The sequence below is a fragment of the Notamacropus eugenii genome, chromosome 1 (genome assembly GCF_028372415.1).
Source record: "Notamacropus eugenii isolate mMacEug1 chromosome 1, mMacEug1.pri_v2, whole genome shotgun sequence".
NCBI classification, from domain to species: Eukaryota; Metazoa; Chordata; class Mammalia; order Diprotodontia; family Macropodidae; genus Notamacropus; species Notamacropus eugenii.
In genome coordinates this window covers 684,498,141-684,524,996 of record NC_092872.1, presented here as the reverse complement: position 1 = coordinate 684,524,996, position 26,856 = coordinate 684,498,141, and the positions used below count along the sequence as shown (strand labels likewise).

Sequence of the window (26,856 nt, the reverse complement as noted above, 5' to 3'; positions counted from 1 at the left end):
AAATGTGACCTTCTAGGTATATGGAAATGCTTAGAAATTTGTAATAAAGAAGTCATTCACCCTGGAAATGAATTTAACACGCTTGAAATGAATTTGAGATTAAAGATAAGGAAACTAAGCAGTGAGAAAAGAAAGAAGTCAAAAGAATACATTTAATACTAGTCAAGGATTCTCTGAATTTATTTATTTTCCAGTTACTTTACCTTAGCAAATTGGAGATGAGAGGCCTAGTGGATATTTCTGACACTTTGTACAGGTCACTTCCCCTCTCTGAATCTTAGATTCTTCATCTATAAAAAAGGAATAATACCACCTGACCTACTAGTCTCAGAGGGGTGTTGGGAAGAAAGTATTTGGTAAACCTTAAGGCACCAGAGAAATGTGACTTAAAAATATTATTAGAGTCTTATCTTCATGAAGCCTTTCCTGATCTTTCTAAATGTGGTGCCTTCCAAATTTACACACACAGCCCTGATGTCAAGTTCTCACTAATTGTCTTTTAGACGTTTCCAACTGCATCTACATCTCAAGCTTAACATACCTAAAACTAAAAATCTCTTCTTTTCCCAAAAACGTACCCTTATTTCTAACTTTCTTATTTCTACCAAGGGTGTCTTTCCTATTTCTACTAACAGTGTCTTACTGTCTTTCTAGCCTTCTCAATATAGGATTCATCCTTTAAACTTGACTTCTCTTTCTCATGTTCAGTCATCTGCCTAGTCTTGTTAATTTTACTCCCCATTATCTTTCGTATTTGTCCATTTCTCTACACTAAGACATTCCACCTAGTTAGTCTTCCTATAACGAGTCTTTCTTCATTCGAATATATCATCCACACAACACTTAATAAATTATGTGTGTGTGTGTGTGTGTGTGTGTATGTGTGTGTGTGTGGTTGTTTTTCAGTCCTGTCTGATTCTTCATGATCTTATTTAGGGTCTTCTTGGTAAGTTTGGAGCTATTTGCTATTTCCTTCTCTAGTTTATTTTCAGATGAATTAACTGAAGTAAATAGCATTAAGTGACTTGCTCAGTCATGCAGGGAGTATCTGAGACCATATTTGAACTTATCTTCCTAACTCAAGGCCCAGCACTCTATTCACAGCACCACCTAACTGCTCCCAAAATACATATTCCCAAAACTCAAATCCAATCATAGCACTTCTATGAGTGGTTCCTTACTGTTTCCTGAATAAAATATAAACTCAGCTTTTGAAACCTTTCTTGATCCACCACTTAGTAGCCATCAAGTTGGTGTGTTGTTGTGTTTGTACTTCGTTCTCGAAGAGGACCATGACATCAAGATAATCACAAGACTTGCAGTTGACCTTTATTTGAGTGAGGGAGGGCTGTGCAAGGTCCCCAGTCTCATCTACTTCTCCTGAGCCATTGAGTAGACACTTTTTGAATGATTGCTTTTAGAATGAAGACTTACAAGCTGAACTGGGCCTAGAAGGAAATAAGGATGGTAAGGGAACTGGAGACCAGGCCATATGAGGATCAATTGAGGTAACTGGGTATATTTAGTCTGGACAAGTACAAATTAATGAAGAACTTGATAGATGTTGTCAAATATTTAAAGAGTTGTTACAACATTTGTGAGGAACTTGACAGATGCTTCCAAGTGTTTAATGAGTTATTATAAAGAAAGAACGGACTTCTTTTTTTGCTTAACTCCAAAGGATATAACTAGGATCACTTATTAAATGTTCAGGGAAGAACATTTCAGATTATCTGCACAACAAAACTTACTGATAGTTAGAGATAACCTAAACTAGTATGGAGTATCTCTGCGGCTGGTGGTCATTAATTGAAAGCTTCATATCTCTTTGTTGGAATCAATTTAGAGCAGCAGCTTTTAATTTTTTTTTTTGTGCATCATGTTTTTGTTTAACAATCCAATGATGCCTATGGAGCCCTTCTTAGAATATTTTTAAAATAATATTTAAAATAAATTCTGAGTTTCACTTAGAGGTTAGTAAAAATAAAGATGTATTTTTTTTCCCATTCAGGCTCTTAAATCCCCTGAAATACATCTCTAGTTCTCTTGGGGGTCAATGGATCTTAAGTTAAGGACCATTGTCCTTGAAAGAATTACAGTTCAAATATAGTTAAAAATGAATGACCTCAAAGTCCCATATACTATTGAACTTCTGTGTTTTTGTGATTCTACAGTATAAAATACTATTTAACTTGCTGTCTTTAAGACTGTCACAACAGAGTACAGCTTATATCAAGTCAAAAAGTCTTTGAGCAGTTTCAGTGATTGATTTTACATGTATGTGTCCATTCTTCATTGCTGAAGAAGACCATACCGTCAGAGAAATAATGACGACTTACACTTGACTTTGTTTTGAGTGAGGGAGGGCTGTGAAGGTTACCAGCCTCATTTCTCCTCCAGAATCATCTGAATCCAGTGACCAGATATTCATCAGGATGACTGGAGATGACCCAGGATGAGGCAATTGAGGTTAAGTGACTTGCCTAAGGTCACACAGCTAGTGAGTGTCAAGTGTCTCAGGTGAGATTTAAACTTAGGTCCTCCTGACTCGTGCACTGCTGCTGTATTCACTGCACCACTTAGCTGCCCCAACATCCCATGTACTACACAAGAACAAGACAAATTATATAAGCACCAATTTCTGAAGTGTTGGCTCTTGGGAGATCACCAGAAATACCACCTCCTATTTGATCTATGGTATACAGTAAGTACATGCTAGTTGATTAATGAACTGGTGCCTTTCCTGGATACTTTAGTGTCTAGTCTTCCTCTACCAAAATGATCTAGTTCTTTGAAAGTACTAGATCCATTTTAGGAAGGAGATTTGTTTGGCTATAGCAACTCATGAACTTACTAGTAAAATGTGAAGGAGTTGGAATTTCTGTTAGTGGAGTCAGTTACCTATAGACTAAATGACAGATTTTTTTTAAGGAATCCAATAATGACTCAATTCTTTTTTAATTCTAGTCCCTTCACTCCATGATTATTTTCTATTTTCCTTGCATATAGCTTATTTTTATGTATTTCTTTCCTTGCTTTCTTCCCCATTAGACAGTGATCTTCCCCAAGGCAAGGCAGCACAGTATCAGGCGCAAATTAGATGGCAAGTACTTTTTGGCTGACAACAGAAATAGTAGGAGTAGAAATAGTGAATGTATGTACATATATACATATATACACATATAAACATATATGTATATTGTGTTGTATGCACACACACATGCAGATACTCACATCAATCTAAGGTTTGCAAATAAAGCTTCCAAGTATCATCTCATTTAATTCTCATATCAGCTCTTGGAGATAGGTGCTATAACTGCCTCCATTTTATGGCTATGGAAACTGAGGCAGATAAAGGCTAAGTTAAAGCCCAGTACACTTAGCAAGTCTTTGTGAATATACATAAATTCAGTTCATCCTGCCTGCAGGTCCAGTGTTCTATAGACTGAGTCCCTAATATGAAATATTTTTTTTGACATCTGAAATAAATCATCAAATACATCCTCTCTGTGGCAACAATGTTCTTTTTCTAGTAACCATTTTAATTCTGAAAATAAAGTGAATTTCAATAAATAATCTTGAAAGTGTCCAGAAACAAAATTATCAGCACACAGGTATTTTTCATATGCATATACATACATGTATATATTTTAAACATATATATGCATATATATATGTGGTATATATACATATATAACTGTAACAGTAAGCACCCCAACCTACACAGGGAGGCCTGCTATCACAGCTTCTTAGATCTGCATTCATAAAAGGAAAGGCAGCTTTTGAGGGGTTAACAATCATTTTAATCAAGCACATGTAAAATAAAAATCACATTCAATTAGTTCAGGGGAAAAAGTCAGCCCCTGAAATTCAGAGAAAATACAGACAAATCAAGTCAACAGGCACACTTCCAAAATGTATGACCATTAACATACATACATTTTTACCATAGAGGGAACATCTGAGTTTCTCAAACCCTGAGGTGGGCAGCATACTCCTTAGTGCCTTCCCAGAGTTCTTCTCTGGTCAAATACTTGTAGCCAGTAAGCTCCAAAGTAAAACCTCACCGGTTCAGAGTATTTATACACTTTTCAGAGCCAGAGGGCATGACCCTTTGACCCAGTGCCTCAATAGAAAAACAAAAGAAACTTAGGACCTTCCTAGAGAACAACTTCCCCTAATCAAGATTCCCTCAATGGGCAGGACCATCAATGGGTGGGAAAGACCTTCCATAATCACATTATTCAATCAGAGGCATTTTTAGTAAAATAAAAACAGCAAAAGATCTTAATTTGATTGCCATTACAATAATACATATGCATGTGCATATTATATATGAATGTGGATGTGGATGTATGCACATGTGCATGTACACCCCTGTGTCTATATAACCAGCTAGGTGGTACAGTGGATAAAGTGTTGGTCCCAAAATAAAGAAGAGAATTCTTTCTATGAGTTCAAATCTGACCTTAGACACTTCCAAGTCACTTAATCCTGTTTATTTCAATTTCCTCATCTATGAAATGATCTGGAAAAGGAAATGGCAAAGCCCTATAGTATCTTTGCCAAGAAAACCCCAAATGAGGTCATGAAGGGTTGAACATGACCAAACAAACGATATATGTATTATGAACATATACATGCATGTATATATACATACATGTAAAGCATAATTTTATACACATGTATATATGTATATACACATTAGATAGGCGCATATACATATATAGTGTGTGTATGAGGGACTTGGATTGGGGGTAGGACAGATGTTTTCCTCATCTGTACCTATGGAAAAGAACACGTCAGGCCCTAAATGTTTGTTTTATCCATTTTCACTGCAGAAACCCCTCTCCTCTCATTAAGAGTGCCACATCCAAAGGTGATTTTTTAATAGTTCACCAACTACAACATTTTGAGGAAAGCAAGCAGCCTTGGGCTTTATAAAGCATTCTCCAGACACAACAAGCTGACATGTTACTGACAAGTGACAAGCAGAGTGTGTGTTAAGAACCATTTTTCCTGAACTTGCGGGGGTTGGATGTGATGAGTTAATAGGTTTTTTTCCATTTTTAATATCTGAGTGAGGGCACAAACAACAGCACTGATGCATATTTACTTTGCCTTGTGAGAGCTGGTGAAGTAGTTCATGTAGGTCCTCACTGCCTTACTGTTTTAGAGTCTCCTTTTGACATCTATTTCAGGAGACCTCTAGGAATGGCTTTTATTTTATTGTGTTGGTTACAGAACTGAAATTGTCAAGAGTAAATAGATCCGCTTGGAGTCTGGGCAGCACTTGCCTGGTGGATGAGCTTGAGACAGTCATCAGTGGAAGTTTGTGTAAGTGACTGTCATGTAGCTATGGGAAACACATATTGTCATCTGGGGTTATCCACAACTGGAGAGGAAGTTTTGAATAGGGTTGGAACTAATGATATGATGTAAAATGTATATTTTTTTCAGACTCAGTTTGAATTGATTATTGGTAGAATGACTCTCTATTACCTCCAAGATCAAATATGAAATCCTCTGTTTGGTTTTTCATTCTCTTCATAAACCTGCCTCTTTCCTATCTTTGCAGTTGTACATCTTACTCCCTTCTCTATAATCTGGAATCCACTGAAAGTGGTGTCCCAGATGTTTCTCACTGAAGTTTCTCCTGTCTCCTCACTATTTGCTTTTATTGTCTATCTGCTATGCCTCCAATGCTCTCTTTCCACATCTCTATCTCTAGTTGAGTCTCAACTAATGTCCCACCTTTTCAATAAGTCTTTCCCAGTCCCCCTTATTGCTAATTCCTTCCTTCTGAGACCAACCCCCAATTTATCCCTTGTAGACTGTTACTACAGAGTTGTTTGTATGTTGTCCTCCTTATTAGATTGTGAGCTCTTTCAAAGCGGTAACTGTTTTGTTCCTTTGCCACAGCTACCATTGTTGTTGCTGTTGGTTTGTTGGCTTTGCCTGTCCCTTTTATTTAAATCTTTTAACAAGTGGTGCACTGCCTGGCACATAGTTCACTAAATGGGCCATAGGTCTTCTTCTGAGAAAACGTAGTAGAGCATCTGTGCACTGATTTTAGGAACAATGACTTGGGACCATGATAAAAATGTGAATTTGTGAATATAGCCTACAGTGGTAGCAGGTTGCATGCCTTTTTCAACTCTCTCTGTGACTTCTGAGGCTCCCTATGGAGGCAGCAGGTATCATTAGATGTTTTATTTTGTTTTTTTTTGTTTTTTGCTGTTTTTTGTTGTTTGCATCCTATATTGTACATAGCAATTGCTTCTTAAAATTTTGCCCCATTAATTCACTCATTCATTCATCTCCGGATACTTAGGTTTTCAGGGAGATTCCCAACCAGTTGGATCTGTCTGTACAATCCAGGAGCAGACTAGAAGACAGTCTGGAGTCCTTATTTAGAGAACTGCTTGTGATGAAGGATTATATTTCATAGGTTCCAATGAAGTATTTAACTCACTCAATATGATAGGGTAATAATTGAGAAGAAAATAGTAGCTAATGGGAAGTCTGCCTACAATTATCTTGTTGGGACATCTCCAATCCAGTTTCTGTGACCTATGAAATATAGAGAGTTAAGATAAAATTCCAATAAATATCTGTGCTTCATGTTGACAATGAAGTTGGACTACATAGATATGACTTTTCTCTGGTCACTAAATAAAGTCATTCCAAATTGCCATCTTTGCTCAGTAGAGAGGAATAAAATATCTGAAGGGAGAGGAGATAGAAAGTCCTAAAAGTCAGGAAGAAACACAACAAAAAGTTCTTCCTATTCTTTTAAATGACTTTCTTTCCTCTACATTTCCAACTCTGACCCACTCTTAAAGCCCCAGCTTTTCTCCCACATCCGCCAGGAAGTCTTTACTAATTATTTCCAATGTGCATTGATTTCCCTCTCCTCTAGAACTCCAATAGTAATTCAAGTTTGCACCAAATAAAATGTGCCCTGTAATTGTGTGCTGTGAGTGTTGTTTTTCTTTGTCTTCATTAGATTACACATACTAAGAGAGAAGGAACCACGGTTTATGCCACTTCCTCCATTCTCATTTAACCCAAGAGCAGTGTTTAGAATTTACCTAATAGGATCTCATTAAATATTAGTCTGTTTATTAAGGTGTGATGGAAAGAACCCTTAGCATGTATCTTGGTTTTAAATTTAGTTTTAGTCATGGCTCTCCTAATTGTGTGAGCTCAGGGCAAGACATATGGCTTCTTGAAGATGTAGTATCCTCTTCTTTTAAAAAAAAATGGCCAGGAGATTGGACTATATGATCTTTGAAGTTCTTTTCACCTCTAACATATTATGATTATATGAAAATGGGGATAATAATACTTTCACTTTCACAGGATTATTGTGAGTATGAAAGGAAATAATATATGTAAAGTACTTTGTACACTGTGAAATGCTACATAAATATGAGCTTTGATGATGGTAATCATTATGCTCTTGGGAATTACTCTCCCCCTTTTTTTCCCCTCATTAATACAACTCCAATGACTAAGCTCAAGTGAGCTTCACCATCTTCTCAAGGACAAAATACTAATACCTCACAGATATAGCACTTTTAAGATTTGCAAAACATTTACACATATCCTTACATTTGTCTCACAACAACCGTATGAGGTAAAGGCTATGATCATCCCCAATTTATGGGCGAGGAAACTGGCATTTAGGGAAGTGGTATGGGACTAGGGAAGGAGAACAAATATTTATGTAGTGCTGACTATGTGCCAGGCATTGTGCTAAGCAATTTACAAATATCACTTCATTTTATCCCAATAACCTTGGGAGGTAAGTGCTATTATTTTCCATTTTACAGTTCAGAAAACTGAGGTAGATAGAAGGTAAGGGATTTGCCTAGGGTAACACAGCTAGTAAGTGTCTACAGGCTGGATTTGGACTAAGATCTTCCTGACAAGAGGCCCGGTACTCCATCCATTGCAATACGTAGATGCCTCTAACAATGGAAAGAGAACCGACTCTGGATTGGAATCTGGTCAAATTCTACCACAGGGAGAAAAATGTATGTGATTATAAGAGAAATGTGGAAAGATTTATATGAAATTGAAAATAGCTTGTATAGGTAGAATGAAAAAAACCAGTGTATATGATAACATTGTAAAAAGTGAACGACTTTGAAGAACTTCTGAACACTGATCACTGTAATAACCAACTGTGATTCCAGAAGATTGAAAATGAAGCATATATATCTCCTGATGGACGGTTGATGAATGCAATGGACAGAATTCAAAATACATTTTTAGAAATCATTGAGGTAGGATTTTGTTTGACTTGATTATGCATATTTGTTTCAAATGTTCAATTTCTGTCTCTGTGTTTCTCTCTTGTACTTTTCAATGTGGGGGTGCTAGAAGAGAGAGAATTAAATATTTACTAATATTTAAAAATCAATGAAATTTTAATTATTATAAAAAATAAATGAAATGATTGAATTAAATTACTTCTGGGGGACATTCAAGTTTCAAATTCTGTTCAGTATGGAATCAAAAGCCCTAAATTCTGTTATTAAGTTTCTCTGAAACCTTGGATAAATCACTTAAGCTTTCTGAGCCTCAGTTTAGGAAGCTAAATTAGATAGACTCCAAAGTCCCTTCCAGTTATTACTTTAAAATATGAAATCTCTGAGCTGGGATTCAGATGTAAGTTTTCCTGATGCAGATACCAGCATTCTATAATTAGTTCATTCATTCAATCAATATACATCATTAAGTATTTACTCTGTGCCAGGTACAGTGATAAAAAAACATTATTGCTGTTCAATTGTTTTAGTCATTTCCAATCCTTCATGACCCTGTTTTGGGATTTTCTTGGCAGAGATAGTGGGGTGGTTTGCCATTTCCTTCTCCAACTCATTTTACAGATGAAAAAACTGAGGCAAAGAGGGTTTAATGACTTGTCGGGGTTCATCTAGCTAGTAAGCGTCTGAAGTTGAATTTGAGCTCAGGTCTTTCTGATTTCAGGTCTGGTATTCTCTCCACTGTACCATCTAACTGTCTCTAAACAAGTACTAGGACAACAAGAAAAAAAAATAGTTCTTGCTTTCAAAGGAGCTTTCAATCTAATGGGAGAGCCAACATATACATAAATTGGTACATATGAAATAAAAATAATTAGGTGCAACATATCCTCAGAGAGAATATCATTACCAACTGGAAGGACCAACGAAGGACTCCTGTGAGACACAATTCTTGAGCTAAATCTCCAGGAAGTCATATGACTTTTCACCAGACTCCATTATGCCTTTTGTCCTTTATACTCAAGCCAAGGATAGGATCAGGTGAATCATGCTGATGCCATCTTTTGTGCTTCAGTTGAACGGAAACATGAAAAGATGCCAGGGTAACACAAAAGTGGAAAAAATTAAAACAAAGCTCCATGAAGATTTATTTTAATAGGTGAAATGAATGTAGGTACATATGTATGGGAGGGGTAAATTATTGCAAATTTCCACTGAAAACCTTGTTGCTACTACTGAACTAGCAATTAGATTAATAACACATCATAAGAATTGCTGTAGATTTAAAAAACAAAAAAAAAGCTTTAATAAAAATGCTATTGTATTGGGATTACTCTATTATGTAAGTCGGCTAGTAGAGACCGCTATCATTTTTAATAAAATCCCAGCAATAATGATATGACAGGAGATACTGTACTATTTACGACTTGTCAGATTTGGACTTGAGATTATTGCTTGTCTTCTATTCTGATTATTTCCCCAAGCATTCCATTAAAGTTGTTCATGTTTTGTATTATGGAACTAGCCAACTACCCTCAAAGAATTTGTTGATGTGTTTTAGAATTGTGGTACACAAGGAAACAGTTGGCTTTTCATTTGTTCTAATAATCCAAAGAGAACGCCTGCTCTAGTTTACCAAACATAATCTTGGTGGTCTGTTGTTCAACTTCTATCATTGGAAAACAATCCCTGGCCACTAACCAACCATCTGGTTCACTTGGTAAATCTTTCTTTTCTTTTTGTGAGTTCTCTATCAGAGAACCACAGAATTTCAGGAAGATATTTATTGTGAGATAATTCAGAAATCATTCCTGGTAGGGCAGAGACAGATGGTTCAAAATTTGTTTCAGGAATATTTAGGCAACATGGTGAATACAAAGTGAATTGTACTGGGAGTCAGAAGACCTAGATTCTAATACATTGTCTGCCATTTTGTAGCCGAATGACCTTGGGCAATTCGTATTATCTAACACATCTTGACCTTTAACTATGTTTTTTTCTGAAAAAAAGAGTTGAAAAAATCTAGAACCAATTAAATCCTGTAAAACATTTTATTAAGGGCAGGGTTCAAGGGATAGAAAGACATTAAAAAAAGAAACCAACCTCTTCCTCTAAGGAACTGATGTTAAAAAGCATTTAATTTAGTGCCTGACATGTCGCACACAATTAATAAATGCTTACTCCTTCCTCTTTCCCTTCCTGCCTCTCTGGATACAACTGAGACATGTTAGCTTTGTCACCTTGTGAAATCACTTAAAGTCCCTGCTTCTAGCTGTTCTCATCAATAAAGTGAAGAATTTAAACTAGATGCATTCGGAGATCTCTTCTATTTTTCTACATATGATTACATGAGATAAATAATTACAATATTCATGAAAAATTGTAGAAATAATTTTAAAAGAGATAGGAAATGACAAACAGTTGGCCTCAGAAACAGTGTATTATGGGAGGTTTCCCATGAACTATGATTTTAAGGTAGCTAGGTGGCACAGTGGGTGTAGTGCTAGACAAAACCCAAATATGAATGATGTCTCAGATACCTGCTGGCTGTGTGATCCTAGACAAGTCACTTAATCTCCTTGTGATTCAGTTTCCTCATCTATAAAATGAAGATAATGACAGTACCTACCTTATAACATTGTAGAGAAGACGAGAAACAATAACATATGTAACATATATAAAGTGCCTTGCCAGTCTTAAAATTCTAGTTGTGGTTGTGGTGTTGGTGGTGGTAAGTAATGATGATGGTGATGAAGAAGATGATGATGATGGTGATGAAGAAGATGATGATGATGATGGTGTTCTAGGTGGCAAAGTAGATAGATTGCTGGGCCTGGAGTCAAAAAGATCTGAATTCCGAATCCAAAGTCAGATACTTACTTGCTGTGTAACCCTCAGTTAAGTCACCTGTAGTTTTCTCATTAGCAGAATGGTGCATAATGATACCATCTTCCTCACAAAATTGTGGTGAACCTCAAATGAGATATTTGTAAAGCACTCAGTTTAGTGCTTGACATGTAGTAAATGCTTAATAAATGCTGAGCCCCTCCCTCCCATTCTAACAGATGATGAGGCACAAGGGCATTCCAGACATGGATCTACAACTGTGGAAAGTCACAGGGATAGTTGATCTATAAAATCCCTTTAAACACTAAAAACCTTTGGTTCTGGATGTTTATTGAACATAGGTTAGCATATTCACAATAGACTGCCTTGCTCTGTTGTGACTGGAATTCCAATGTAGACAGAATTATTCATTTTTTTCCAATGTAGTGTTTTTAATATTAACTGTTGTAGAGGAATCCTTCTCTGTGCTTCATCTTTCCTCCCATCCACAATGAAATGTGGTGGTTTATGCACAGCATAAAGCAATATTATGCTTCCTTCCCTTTGTTTTTTACTTTCCTCCTATAACCTCTACATTCCCCAGGTTTATTCCAGAATTCTTGATAGTACAATAATTCACTAAGTGGAATTGGACAATAATATCTACTTCCTGCCCTTTAGTCAAGCTTAAAATGTATGTCATTAATAAAGGTATACAGCATGAGAGTACAGAAGAGGATAAACTATTAGACTGGACAATCCATTAACTGCATGATCAATGTTTGAATAACTAGGAGGTTGTTAAATTCCATTGAATATATTGCAAAAGACTCCCCCAAAATAAATATATATTCATCCAGATATATGAAAATTGAGAATTATAAGTCATATATCAGAGAGATTTTGTCTGAAAGCTAGAATAGTGATAGAAGTCTTATCATGACCTTATTAACAAGAACCATTAGAGAAAGCTCTAGGTCTGACCCTTTTATGTGGTTGCTTTCACTTCTACTGTTGGGCCATTTATGACTTGTCATGGATTCATCTATTTCCTCTGTGAGCTAATTATCAAATCTACGTCTGGAGACTTCCCTCAACATTTAGATCACTACTGACATTCTCTTCAGATCACTTACAGACCTTTAGTTTGAACTTTACAATGCCCTGAGATAGATGGCCTGGTAGGGAATAGAAAGAAAGCCTCAGAGCCATGAAGAACTGGATTCACTCTTTCCACTGGAATATACCAGCTATATGACCCTTGTAAAATAACTTAAATTCTAAGTGATTGAGTTGAATTTTTAATATCATAAGTTATAGAGAAATTATTGACTTGCATTGATAGAGGGAATTTCCTCATCCAATTCTCTATACCAAGGAAACAGCAAGTCCATTCCCTATCTCTAATACTCTATCACATACATACTTATCACACATTTATTGTTGTCACCAATGTTTATATTTTAGCCCCCCTTGTAACTTCCATAAGGCTCTGGATCATGTCCTAAATACGTTACAGCTCCCCCAGTATATGTCACATGCTTAATAAATGTCTGTTTAATGAAGAACAAATGGGACTTATGATAAAAAGACCTTAATTACTCTCACTGTTCTTGTAATCTAAGAGGAAACCCATTGGAACAAATTGATTGGAAAGGTGTGATGAAGTCCAATTCAGTTAGACTGAATTCTATTCAATAAATATTTACATACACACACATATGCATATATATACTTGTATATAGTTTTCCATATGTAGTTTTATATGTGTATAGTTATATATGCAAACATATACATACACACACATATATACATGCATATCCATTCTTTTATATCTTTTAAAAATTATCATGTATTTATTGAAATAATTATTTCATCCTAATGTTTTGATTTACATAAATGAATTTCCTTTTTTTTTGCCATTTTGAAAGGGAAAAAAAGTATGTTTGAATCACAGTTCAATGTTTTAATATTTTAGCTGGTCTCTAGAAAACATTGTTCAATGAAGTGAGAATGTTTTGCTTCATTTAGGATCTCAGAGATAAAGGATTTTATGTTGCCACCAGAAATGTTGTCGCCTACAAAGGTCCCAGTTTGGACACGAATTCAACTGATTTTTAAAAAAAGATCCATGTATTTCTATAGCAAAGACTAACATATGGAAAGTTGGAATTCTGGATATTGCTACTGTAATTTAAAAGAATATTAACATCTAAAAAAGGAAAGAAGAATCTCAGAAACACCTAAGTTGCTATGGTCAGCCGGGTGCTCAACAATGGAACTGATGCTAAAAACCATCAGTGTGTCCTGTTTGGAATGCTTTCAGAAGAAAACATCTTTTTTAATTCAACATATATTTATAAAGGAACTGATGAGTCCAAGATATTTTGCCAGGGAAAAATGAAACATGGTACACTTTGTGCTCTCCAAGACCCTAAAATTAAGTAGAAAGGTATTACATATTTTATAAGGGAGAAAATCTTGTCAAACTTGAATATTAGGGAAAAGATATTTTGTTTTGTGATAAAAATGGAGAAATCCAAGAGCTAGGGAGGCTATAATAAAAGATTATGAAATATATATTTTCTGTGGAAGTAATGATGACCTTCTCTAGGGCCTTCTAGGAAATCAAGAGTGTTCATGAAGAATATGGGTTGTATGTGAGAGACATTGAGCACAAGGAATTGTGTGACAATTACAAAGGTTCAAGAGACCTAGTTTCTGGATAATTTAATCATTTTATTAATAAGGCCAGCTTAATAAAAGGATAGTCATTTGACCATTTCTCTTAGACCAATGACAATCATATCAGCAGGCTCAGGGCTTTTATGCTCTTTTGGAAGAAAAGTGGCAATCAATTCTGATGGGTTAATCAATGATTAATCAAACAATCAATTGGTTAATCATTACAATGAGGTGCTGAGAGTGACATAGTAACACCCTTAGACAGAAAAAAATGTCTTTATATTCAGCCCACCCTCAGCCTTGGGCAATCTATTCAAAGAATTTATGCCCCTACCCAAGACTAAGCAAAACAATGGCAATTCCACCAGTATAGGATCTTTAACAGAGTTAATCCAATCTTATTATCAGCAAAGTCTTCAAGAAAATGAACTTTAACATCAGGACTATAGAAGAAGCTGAGATCTCTGGATTTTTCCAGGTCACTGATTATTAATAATCATTTCTCTCAATTAGCTGAACTTCACAGGTTGGTTGTGGAGGAAGAGAGAGAGAAGTTATAGTTGACTTAGAATTCAATACTAAAAAAATAGATAAAATTTCCTTTTGTCATTTACTTTGTATTATATTGCACAAAATCCAAGAAAATAAAGTGGGAGTTAAGAGGAAAAAAAGCAGGAAAAACAATGCAAATAATAGAAATGGAAATGACAGAACCATTTTAAACTGGGCATTAGTTATAGGCTTCAATGAGATGCTGTCTTTGTGTATAAATTCATACATTCTATAACAGAAATCAAAGGATAGAGAAATATCTTCAAACCCTATTGAGGACTGAGAAGAACCTTTCTCTTCTCACCCCTCTCTACCTTTGTTTCAATCCTTGTCATGGTAGAAAAGATATACAAGTCCAGCAACATTTCCTGGAGGAATTGTCAGCTCTCTCAAAGAATTGAAGATCATTCTGGACAATTCCTATAGGAGAACTCAGAGCAGAATAGACTTCCATTACAGTATTTGAAGCCTCATCTCCCCTTCCATCCTACCTCTTTACTTCCCCAAAAGGGAAGGCCCTTCAACCCTTTGTTTCTATCTATAAGTAACCTCTTCAATGAAATCCTCTCTCCTGTTCACAGCACAGAGTATCAAAACATTCAATGTTAAAGAAGACCTCAAGGGTCTGTTTCTCTTTAAAGGAATAAAAATATATTGCTGAAAACTTTTTATTGTTGGTTCTAATACATTACAGACATAAAAAACTGAAAAGTAAGAGACTTACTAACAAGTAATAAGAGTGTCCTATTTAGTGTGCCATACTTACATGAGTTAAACTTAGTTTTAGGTATGTGTTAAGCATGGTGCGTTGGAAATGATTGTTGAATTTAATTCATCACTACTTTCTTATATGCAAAGTTTATCTATTTGATTGTAAACAAATTAAAGATATAGACATTGTTATTTTTGCATAATTTTATCTCTAAGGCCTAGCACAGGGCCTTGCACATATGAAATGGTTAATAAGCATTTGTTGAACTCAAGTAAAATGAAGAACAGTAGCAAGAACACAGATTCTGGAATCGGAAGACCTGTGTTGAAATTCTACTTATCACTCTTACTAGGTCACAGTGAACAAGTCATTTAACCACCTTGGATCTCATTTTCATCACCTGAAAATAAAAGGTTTAGACAAAATATTTTTTGAGTTTACTTCTAGTTCTACGATCCCTATGAATTCCTAGGAATGTGACATGTCACTTGAGAGTATATTAAAAAAAGATAAATCTCAATTAATGTGTAATGTATTATGAAAGACACCAGAGTTTCTCCTTCCTCTTCTTAGGTAAGGATTCATTCCCCATCCCTGGCAAGTAGCGTCCTCTGTAGAAACTTTGCTAGTGGTAGTCTTATGGGGGCCTTCTGTTCTGTGGCCTGAAAATTTTCCTTTCACCTTCTTCCCTAATTGGATTTATCTTATTGAGTACATGTTATGACTCTTACTCCGTGTTGCACTAAAAGTGCTGGTTGTATCAGGTAGCATAGGTGATGTAGTGGATAGACAGTTGATCTTGGAGTCAGGATGACCTGAGTTCTAAATCTGTTTCAGATACTCGGTGTATGAACTTGAATAAACAAGTCACTTAAAAACTCTTTGCCGCAATTGACCAATAGGGAAAAATGGCGAAAATAGTAACAGCTATTGCACAGAGTAGTAGTAAGCATACCATTATAAATACATACACAATGAACTGTACACTTTAAAATAATATGTTTATCTTTTTTTCTGATATTTATTGTTGTTGCTGTTCACTCATTTCAGTTATATCTGATTCTTTGAGATCCCATTTGAAGTTTTCTTGGCAAAGACACTGAAGTAGCTTGACATTTCCTTTACCAGCTCATTTTACAGATGAGGAAACTGAGGCAAATAGGGTTAAGTGACTTGTTTAGAGTCACATAACTAATAAGTGTTTGAGGCTCAACTGGGGCTTTCCTGACTGCAGGTATGGTGCCACCTAGCTGACATTTACTTCCTGCCAACTCAGAATGAATGTCCTTGCAGGTCTTCAATGACCATTATAAAATCGAACATGGAACAAATAAGTTTCTGTGGAGTAATTGCCACTAAAAGTTATAATTAAATTAAAGTAAGTTCAATTCAGTTAAATTTCAAAAGAAATTTATTTAGTGCTTACAGTGTATAAGGTATTGTGCTAGACAAGAAAAAATGATGTGCAGTATGGACCGTAATGGAACGTACTTTAAATTGGATTCCAGACCAAGACACAGTAAGTCTTATGCATGGCAGAATGCTATGGGGCAAATAAGAGTAGTAATTAGAAAAAGAAGAAGAAAACATTTTCTTTCTGGGAAGGGAAGAAAAGGGACTTGGGAGTGTGTAGCTAGCTCTAATACATTCAGGAGAGCCAATCATTAGATGTTTAACATGAGCATTTATACATCAGAAATCCAGAAATAAATCTGGCTTTATAGACTTTTGATCATATAGATTTAAGAAAGTGATAGATAAAATATGAATAATATCAACTGAAATTGAAAGTGTGTCCTCTGTCCCTCTTCTAGTTCCTAGGTAGTTGTTAAACATTTACCAGTGCCAGGCCTAGAGGCCTGAGGGCTACCCGAGTCTTCCCTTACCTCTATCGGAGGTCTTCGGTTGGCCAAACCGGATGCTCGTATGAGAGAAAGGACATTCCAGAGTCGAACAAGGGTTGAGCTTTATTTCAGGGTCTAGTTACAAGTGCAGGGGAATTCTTCCTTAGGAGGGAGCGAAGAATCTCCCAAGGAGGCAAAGATCTTACAATAAGAGATTGGAAGTAGAAGTATAAGTGGGGAGAGAGGGGGAGGGGAGAGAGGAGAGAGAAAAAGCGGAGCCTTGTGTCCTCACACGTGGCCCCTCCGCCCAAGAGAACTTTCAGGCTTTCCTGATCCTACTTAAGCTCTCCAGCTGCATAGTTTGCATCTGAATACCGTGCCTGTTAGGTAACTAGGTGTGCCCAGATCCGGGACAATCTCGAGGGCGGGGAGAGCTCTCTCCCATCACGTTTCTCACGGGAAGAGGAGGAAATACACGAGATAGCTCGGTTCACCTCAATTCCCAGTCGTTTCCTGGGGGGGCCTCGTGAGAACTCTAAGATTTAGAAGTTCCCACCTTTACCCACTAGAGACTGTCCACATGGAATTGAGCTTCCATCCCCAGCATACCAGAACACTTCTGGGAGGAATAAAGGAAGACTTCTTGCAGGAGGATATGCCTAAACTGATATGTGAAGAAAAAGAAAGATTTTAACAGGAGATATGAGAAAGGAAGGTGATTCAGGTCACACAAATATAAAAGAGTACAGTCAGAATTTGAAATGAGATCCCTGGGTTCCAAAATTTGGAAATCATTATTATTACATTTTTAGCATTCTTTCCAGATCCAATATTCACTGAAGCTTTGCATATAAGGATTGTAGAAAGTTGAAATCCCTACAGATAAAAACTAAGGAAAAAATTAGACTATACCCAAAGTGATGATATTGTTTGAAAGTTTCCCCCTCTCTTCCCTTTTCTGTTTCCTATCCTGTGCTCCTGTTTGATTGTTTTGTGATCCTATCAGATTTAAGTTTTAGATACATGGGTGAGGAACGTGAAGTCTCAAGGCCATATGTGTCCCTCTAGGTCTTCAAGTGTGGGTTTTTGACTGAATAGGTTCCCCACCCTGTTTTAGAATATTCATTTCTTGGGATGCTTATGTAGCATATTCCTATAATAATACAAGCATGCCTAAGTTGTAGTTTTCTCTAGAATATTTGTTCTTTGAAAGCAATTTGCACTTTAACTGACTTTCACGAATTATGCTCAAATCCTAAAAATATTCAGAAAACAAAAAGATGGACTATTCTTTGCTCCCCTAATAAATGATTGGTGCTTTTGCTTTCCTTAAGTATTCTAGGTGGAAAGCAACTCCCTTAATATACAGAAATGGTCTTTCTTAGGTTTTTCCCCTTAAGTCAAGATTATACAATAATAACAATCAGAAAATTGCCATCTCTGTCAACATAACTGTATCCCTATTTGTAGGAAATTACTTGAGCACTGCAAAAATAAAAATCTCTTTTTGGTGTATTTCCAATAAGAAAAGAAAAAAATCCTCTGGTACCTGACACACTATGTACAAACCCTACTTTCTCTGTGAGAGTTATTTCCCAGCTTTAGTGAGTCAGGTCCCCTGGAGCCTTCCAAGATTCTCAGTGTCTCTCCCTTAGCCCCTGGACAATGGCAAAGGAGAACTACACAGTCAGTAAACAGAATAAATAATGGAAATAAATGTGAGTTAGGAAATTCAGTAGAGAATCTTCACATCTGGGATGACACTGCCTTAGCTGAAACCCTAACATTCCTTTCTCCACCTATACATTCAGTAAACAATTCTTCTGACTAATATCATCAGAGACAAGAAAGCCACAGGAAGAAAAGAGGTTCCCAGGAGTCTGTATAATGAAAGAATAGAGCGACTCTTGGTATACATACAAAAACAAAGCAGATATTCCCCCATATAATAGAGTAGAGAGATTTGTACCATCCTCTCTTTGTTTATTGTAGTGTAATATTTGGGAGTATTTTCCTCCTCCCTTGCTTTCCCCCTCCTGCTATTTATAGTAAACATCTCTTCTCTTTGTATCATCCAAAATTAGGAAAACTAGAATGTTGCTGTGATTGTAAATTGTTTCATAGGAATATGGGATTAAGGAAGAAGAGATTCATTATTTTTCATAAAATGATAGGATTTAGAGCTGTAATGGAACTTTAGTTCTTCTGGTCTCCTAGTTCTTAACCTGGGGTCCACGAATTTGCTTTCCTAATATTTTTATACCTGTACAGAATATAACTAGTTTCCTTTTTCAACCTATGCACTTGATGTTGTGCACCAAAAATATGCTTCTCACAAGGGGTCCATAGACTTTGCCATGCTAGCAAAAGGACCCATGACAGAAAAAACTTAAGGACCCAATGACCTAGTCTAACCCCCTCATTTGATGAATGCAGAAATGGAAGTCTGTAGAGGTTCATTGACCTGTTCAAGAGGGTACAGGCAGTAAATAAGGGAGGTGACTTTTTTGTTTTTTGGACAGACCTTTTAGCTCAAGTTCATCAGCACATCATCATTACCTCCACTTGTCAGCTAACCAATAATCATTTGTTAAATACCTACTATATTCCAGACATAGATTACTAAGCCCTAGGAATACAAAGAAAGGAAAACAAAAATTATTCCTGCCCTAAAAGTGTCTAATGAACTAAGGAGGGATAAAACATGGAAACAACTATATAAATAGATCTGACAGTGAGCTGTATAGAGATGATAATTGTTAAGTAGAAGAGGGATCTCATCTGATCAAAGTTGCAGTCAAGTACATTTGGATTCACTGTAAGGAAAAACTTATCCAATATTTAGACTTTTCTAAATGTGTACTACCAGTTCTTTATGAGAGAAAATTATATACACACACATACATACATATATACATATACACATATATACACATACATCTATACACACATATATACATATACATATAAATATACATACATATACACAGATAAATTATATGTAAATATTTTTAAAATTCACTTTCTAAAATTTTGAGTTTCAAATTCATTATCTCCCTCCTGGCCCTATCCAATTCTTTGAGAAGGCAAGAAATATGATATTGACTACACTTGTGAAGTCATGCAAAACATTCCCATATTAGCCATATTATAGAAGCAACCTTCGTGAAAAAAAAAAAACAAAAATGTATGTCTTAGATCAACTTTGTTAATTCATCAGTTCTCTCTCTGGAGATGGAAAGCATTTTTTATCATGAGTCCTCTGGAATTGTTAGGATCATTGTGATTAGAGTAGCAAAACTTTTCACTATTGATTACAGCTATAATGCTATTACTGTGTATAATGTTCTCCTAATTTCACTTTGCATGAACTCATGCAAATCTTGCCAGGGTATTCTGAAACCATCCGCTGTCATTTCTTACACAATAGTATTCCATCTATAACTTGTTCAGCCATTCCCTAATTGAAGAGTAATCCCTCAATTTCCAATAATTTGATGTCACAAAAGTAACTGCTATAAATATTTTTGTACAAATAGGTTTTTTTTTCCCTTTTCTTAGATCTTGTTGGGATAGAGACCTAGTAATGACAGTGCTAGGTTAAAGGGTATGCATAGTTTTATTGTTCTTTGGCCGTAGTTCCAAAATGTTCTCCAGAATGGTTCAACTAATTCACAACTCTACTAACAATGCATTAGTGTTCCAATTTTTCCACACCCCCTCCAGTATTAGTCATTTTCTTGTTAGCCAAGGGTGAGAGGTGGCATCTCAGAGTTGCCTTAATTTTCATTTCTCTAATAAATAGTAATTGAAAACAGTTTTTTTTTTCAGATGATTGTAGAAAACTTTGATTTCTTCTTCTGAAACTGTGTTTGTAAACTTTAACCATATATAAATGTAGGAATGGCTCATTTTTTTTAAAATAAATTTAGCTCTTTACTGGAGAAACTTACTGCAATTTTTTCCTCCCTTTTACTTGTTCTAATTTTTGTTTCATTGGGTTGGTTTGTGCAAAACCTTTTTAATTTATGTAGTCAAGATTATCCACTTGATTTCTTGTGATCCTCTCTGTCATTTATATGGTCATAAATCCTTCTCTTTTCCATAGACTTGATAAGTAAATTTTTCTATGCTCCTCTAATTTGCATATAATGTCATCCTTTATGTCTAAATAGTGTGTCCATTTTGACTTTATCTTAGTAAATGATTTGAAATGTTAGCCTATGCCTTGTTTCTATCAAACTACTCTCCAGTTTTCCTAGCATTTTTTTTAATGAAATGCTGAGTTCCTATCCCCAAAACTTGGATCTTCGATTTTTTCAAACACTAGATAACTATAGTCAATTGGTACTGTGTGTTGTGTACCTAATCTATTCCACTTATCTACCACTCTATTTTTTAGGCAGTATCAAATTTTTTGATGCTTACCACTTTGTGAAATAATTTGAAATCTGATACTGCTAGACTGCTTTCCTTCATGTCTGTAAATTTCATTTATTCTCTTGATATTCTTGACTTTTTGTTCTTCCAGATGAGTACTGTTATGTTTTCAAGCTCTATAAAATAGCTATTTGGTATTTTGTTTAGTATGGCACTGAAAAAGTAAGTTTGGTCTACCCATGAGCAACTAAGATATATGGGAGTATTTAGATCTTTTATTTGTGTGAAAAGTGTTCTGTAGGTTTCTGAGGTCAGATTTGAACTTACAAGGATCAATCTTCTGTTTCTGGGACTGTTTATCTACTACACTACTAGCTGCCCCATTTTTTATCTTGAACTTCCTCTAAAATCTATTTTACTTCTGATCACGAATCTCCTTTTTCTAAACTCCTTTTATTGATCCCCTTCCCCTTTTTCTCTTATACCTTTCACCTCTTACTTCTTAATAGGTAAAGTAGATTTCTATACTTGATTGTGTGTGTGTGTGTGTGTGTGTGTGTGTGCATTTCCTTGAAATGATTACAATGAGAGTAAAGTTCAAATACTGACTACCTTCCACTTTTTCCTCTTCTACTGTTTAAACTTCTTTACATGCCTTTTTTTATGTGAGATAATTTTCTTCATCCTTCTCTTTTCTCCCTTCTCCCAGTGCATACCTATTTCTCACTCCCTATTATTTTTTACATCATCCCAACATAACAGTTCTGCACCCTCTATCAACACAGAATCCTTCAAATTGCCTCAATATTGATAAAATTCTTAGAAACTAAATGTGTCTCCTTCCAGTATAGATATATTCTTCTTCCCATACAGACATCCGGAGTTTAAACTTATTGAGTCCCTTCTGATTTCTCTTTCATTTTTACCTTTTTATGCTCCTCTTGAGTCTTATAGGCCAAATTTTCTATTCAGCTCTTGCCTTTTTATCAGGAATGTTTGAAAGCCCTTTATTTCATTAAATATCTATTTTTCCCTCGAAGTATTATACTTAGTTTCGCTAAGTATTATAATTAGTTTGGTTATAATCCTAGCAGTTTTGCCTTCCAGAACATTATATTCTAAGCCCTCCACTCCTTTAACATGGTAGCTGCTAAATCTTGTCTAATCCTGACTCTTTATCTATGATAGACAACTTGTTCCTTTCTGGATGTTTGTGTTCTCTTTGATCTGGGAGATCTGAAATTTGGATGTAACATTCCTGGGAGTTTTCAATTGAAAATTTCTTTTAGTTGATGATAATTAAATTCTTTCAATTTCTATTTTATACTTTTTGTGGGATATTGGGGCATTTTTCATTTGTAATTTATAATTTATTGAAATATGATATCTTTTTCTGTGATCATAGCTTTCAGGTCATCCAACAATTCTTAAATTATCTCTCCTTGATCTATTTTTTCCAAATCTTTTTTCCTGATTATTTCATATTTGCTTCTTTTTTTTTCATTCTTTTGACTTTGTTGTTTTTTGATGCCTCCTGGAGTCATGAACTTCCACTTGTCCAATTTTAATTTTTAAGAAATTATTTTGTTCAGTGAGCTTTTGCAGTTTTTTTTTCTCATTTGGTCAATTATGTTTGTTTTAAAGAGTTATTTTCATCAGTGGAGTTTTTATCTCTTTTTTCATCTTATCTCCACTTCCCAGAAGTCCCTAGTGAGGAGTAAATGACTATGCTCAAGGGATACTGTAGAGCTGCTTTCCATGTACAGTGGTATAGCAGGACACACTGGCACATGCACACACACACATGCTCATATGCACATACACACATATACACACATAGTCCCTCACATACACACATTGATTGTGTTCCAATTCAGCTCTTTCATTTATTATTTTGAAAACTACAGACTCGTTATTAAGCATCTCTCAACCTAAAAATCTCTTGATGAGTTTTATCATATATTAAAATTAAGAGTTTGAACTAGATAAATGACATTTACATAACATTTTAAGAATAAAATACTTTCTTTATAAGTCTGGGATATAGACAGTATTGTGTTATAAGTATTTTATAGAAGAGAAGTCTGAGATTTAAAGAGGTTATATCTTGCTTATGACATGCTTCAGGTGTAATACCTGATTGAGATCGGATATGAACCAAAGTCGCCTATTTATACATCCAGCATACTTTATACTACACCATGGTATCTTTCACCAAGACTCTTAGAATGAATCTAATTTCTGTCATGTACTGATTGAATTAGATGTAACAATTTTGTGTCATAAGACACTGGCAGGAAAGTAAAGAGATGAAATGAACTATGTAGGTGTAGAGGGGATATAAGCTGAACTCTCATTGAATAAACAGCTTAATTCCTGATTAACTTGAAGAAGTATCCATAAACAATAGGGTAGAGGTATGTGGACTCCTTATGCATATAAAATCTATGACACAACAGCTATCTCTTCTGGCTTAATCTCCCAGAAATACATAAACCAGTTGGATCCACTTCACCATAGAAAGGGTAGGTGAAAATAAAAATGTGTTTCCTGTTATTAGACAATGTTCATTTTTAAAACTAGACTGAATTATGGCAGCTCCAAAAGTACAGTTTTAAAATCTGTTAAAAGTGCGAGTAAAGTTAGAGAGTAAACAAAATGCACAAAACTATATGGATCTGAAAATATCTTAGTATGTCCGAGTTGTCAAGTTTACTAACTGTATGATCTTGCACATGATCATGTGCAAGTCCTATGACTCAGCTGGAGAAGTGAATTGGACTAAATCTCTAAGGTCTTCTAAATCTAAAGTTTTCTGATTCTTTTTTTTTTTGCCTATGAAACTAACAGTGGCTCTTGCATCATCAAATGATGACTCTTTTCTCACAGCATTCAGTACACACTTAATGGATATTATAGACCAAACCTAATATCATACAACAAGAATCATTATTTTGACTGAATAAAATCAATTTAGTATACAAAACAAATATTTCTGTACATATATGCATACAGGTATACAATTACATATGTATACATGTGCAAGATCATATACATATCTGTACATATTTAATATTTGTGTGTGTATACATGTGTGTCTGTGTATCCCCATTTTATATATGAAGAAAGTGAGGTGGAGAGAGCTTATATTTGCAGAAAGTCATATAGCTTGAATTCTAATTCAGAGCTCCCTGATTCCAAGTCCATTATTCTAGGGACCATGCCATCTCTCATATTTAATTATTCTGATTAAAAAATACATTATAAAACTTAAAATATAATGCAAATAATTCATTAGCGTAGACTATATTCTTATGTGCATTGAAATATCCAGACAATCTAGCTCTTGAATTTGCTTGATCTGGAAATTTCAATGAATTTTAAATCAACAAACACTTACCAGGCACCCACTAGGTATGGGAACATAAACTGAGTACTGGAAAGAGAGAAAAAATGACCAGGTAAACAAGAACAACAGCAACAGCTAAAAAGGTAGTCTCATCCATCAAGCCCATAATCTGAAAATGCCTAAGACAATTCAAAGGAGAAATACATAAAAAGTCCCATGATAAAGTTTGAGGAGAAAATGATCATGACCAGAAGGTGGATTACTTCATGCAATACCTCTGGATTGGGAAGGTTCTTAACAGAGGGAGAGTATTGAGGCAGATAAAGGAAATCTTTTCCACATATGGTGGGGAGTCATAAACAAAGTCATGAGGTAAGAAAGAACCAATTAATATCAATGTGTGCAATAAGAATGAATAGAAATTTGCCTGGAATATAGCATACATATGAGGTTGGCCATATTGTCAAGGTCATTAAATGAATGAATCAGGTGTTCATGTTTTTTGTTTGCTTTTGTTTTTAATTTGGTAAACTGCTGAAAATTTCTGAATGGTGTCCAAAGGATTGTATGCCAATAGCTCAATTAAAGATGAATTGGAGGGGGAAGAGATTGAAGAAAGGGAGAGGTGTGATAAAACTATTATAGCAGTCTTGGCAAGAGGATTGATGAATGCTTGAACTAAGTGTTGGCAATATGAGTAGAGAGGAAGAAACAGACATGAGAACTGAGATTAAGAGAAAAGCAATAAGAATCTGTACCTCATTGAAGATGGGGGAAAGATGAGCAATAAATGAAACAAAAACAAACCAGTAGTGCTTTGAGTCAAGATGACTGCAATGATTAAGGAATCATTGACAGAAACAAGAAAATTGGGAATTGATTATTAGAATGGCCATACCATTTGGCATTACTCATGAGCCTACCATTCCAAATGATTCTTATGAGGTCTGTATATTTCATAAACTAGCAGTGGTTCTCAAAGAGTGTTCTAAGGAACTCTGAGACTCACTAAAATCCTTTCAAGTGGTCCTGAGGTCAAAATAATTTTCATGAAAATACTAAGATATTTTAATTTAAAATACAGCAACCATCAATAGAAATAACTCATAGAGACAAATGCAGTGGGTAGGGGAGGACATGTCTTCAATAATTTTAAAGACTGTAAAGAAGTCCTAATGCTACATGTTTGAGAACTTCGGACCTGCATTTATCCAATTTCCTAGCAGATATCAAATAATATGAATTAAAAAGCCAAATCCACCATCAGATTTAACACTTCTCAGATCTGATATGGCAGGAGAGGGAGGAGCTGACTTACTATAGGATTATGCTTTATTTCTACCAAAAAAACTACTCTTGGCTAAATTCCTCTCTAAAAGTCATTGGAATCAGTCAGTTAATAAGCACTTATTAATTGCCTACTACTTGTTATACACAGATCTAAGCTCTAGAGATGCAAATTGGAAAAAAGAGACATTCTCTGACCTTAAGGATGTTAATAGTCTAATGGGGGAAAACAATACACAAAAGGAAGATTAACGGGAAAGGGGAAGGGAAGTTACCTCTCTTGGAGTATGAAGAAATCAACAATTGTACAGCCATCTGGAACACTGAGAGATAACTGGGCTGGGAGCTCTCTATAAATGAAGGCTGTGGGAGGAGCTCTTTGATCCACCATTCATTCAGAGGGGTTCCTGAATGGAGGGTAAAGATGAGGTATGAATACAAAGGCTTATTTGTTCTGTGGACATGATAGAGAAGTCAAAAGTAGTTTAGCCCTAAATTACAGGAGCTCAAAACTCTCATAATTGGTTTTCAAATACAAATAACTTCTAACAATGCACTCATATTCCTTTACCTGCCTCCTGCTCCAACACAACACAATACACACACATACTGTAGCACATATAACAACAGTACTTAGGAGAGTTTGATCCCATAAAGGAGTTCATAAGATTGTAGTAATTAGAGATGAAAAGGAACTTAGACATCAGTCAGAAGAAAAAGTTGAGTTCTAAATTTGCCTAAGACTGACATAACTGACATAACTGAGTCTCAGTCAGGATTGGAATTGGTGGTCTGTTGATAAATGTCTAAAAACCAGGTTTCAAAAAAAAAGAGTACCCACAAAACATTTTTAGTTTAATATACACTATTGTTTTTTTTTTCATTGTCTGGACAAACAACAAACCAATCAATCCCTGATTCTTAGAATTTGCTAAGCTTTGAAAA

At 35.3% G+C, this 26,856-nt stretch overlaps 1 long non-coding RNA gene across 1 annotated transcript in view; it reads right to left on the bottom strand.

Moving 5' to 3' along the window:
* Window positions 1-26,856, bottom strand: part of LOC140528310 (uncharacterized) — an 80,267-nt gene that overhangs the window by 16,611 nt on the left and 36,800 nt on the right. The window contains exon 2 of the long non-coding RNA XR_011975140.1: window positions 26,187-26,318. This is a non-coding gene — a long non-coding RNA (uncharacterized lncRNA). The remainder of the gene's footprint in view (window positions 1-26,186; window positions 26,319-26,856) is intronic.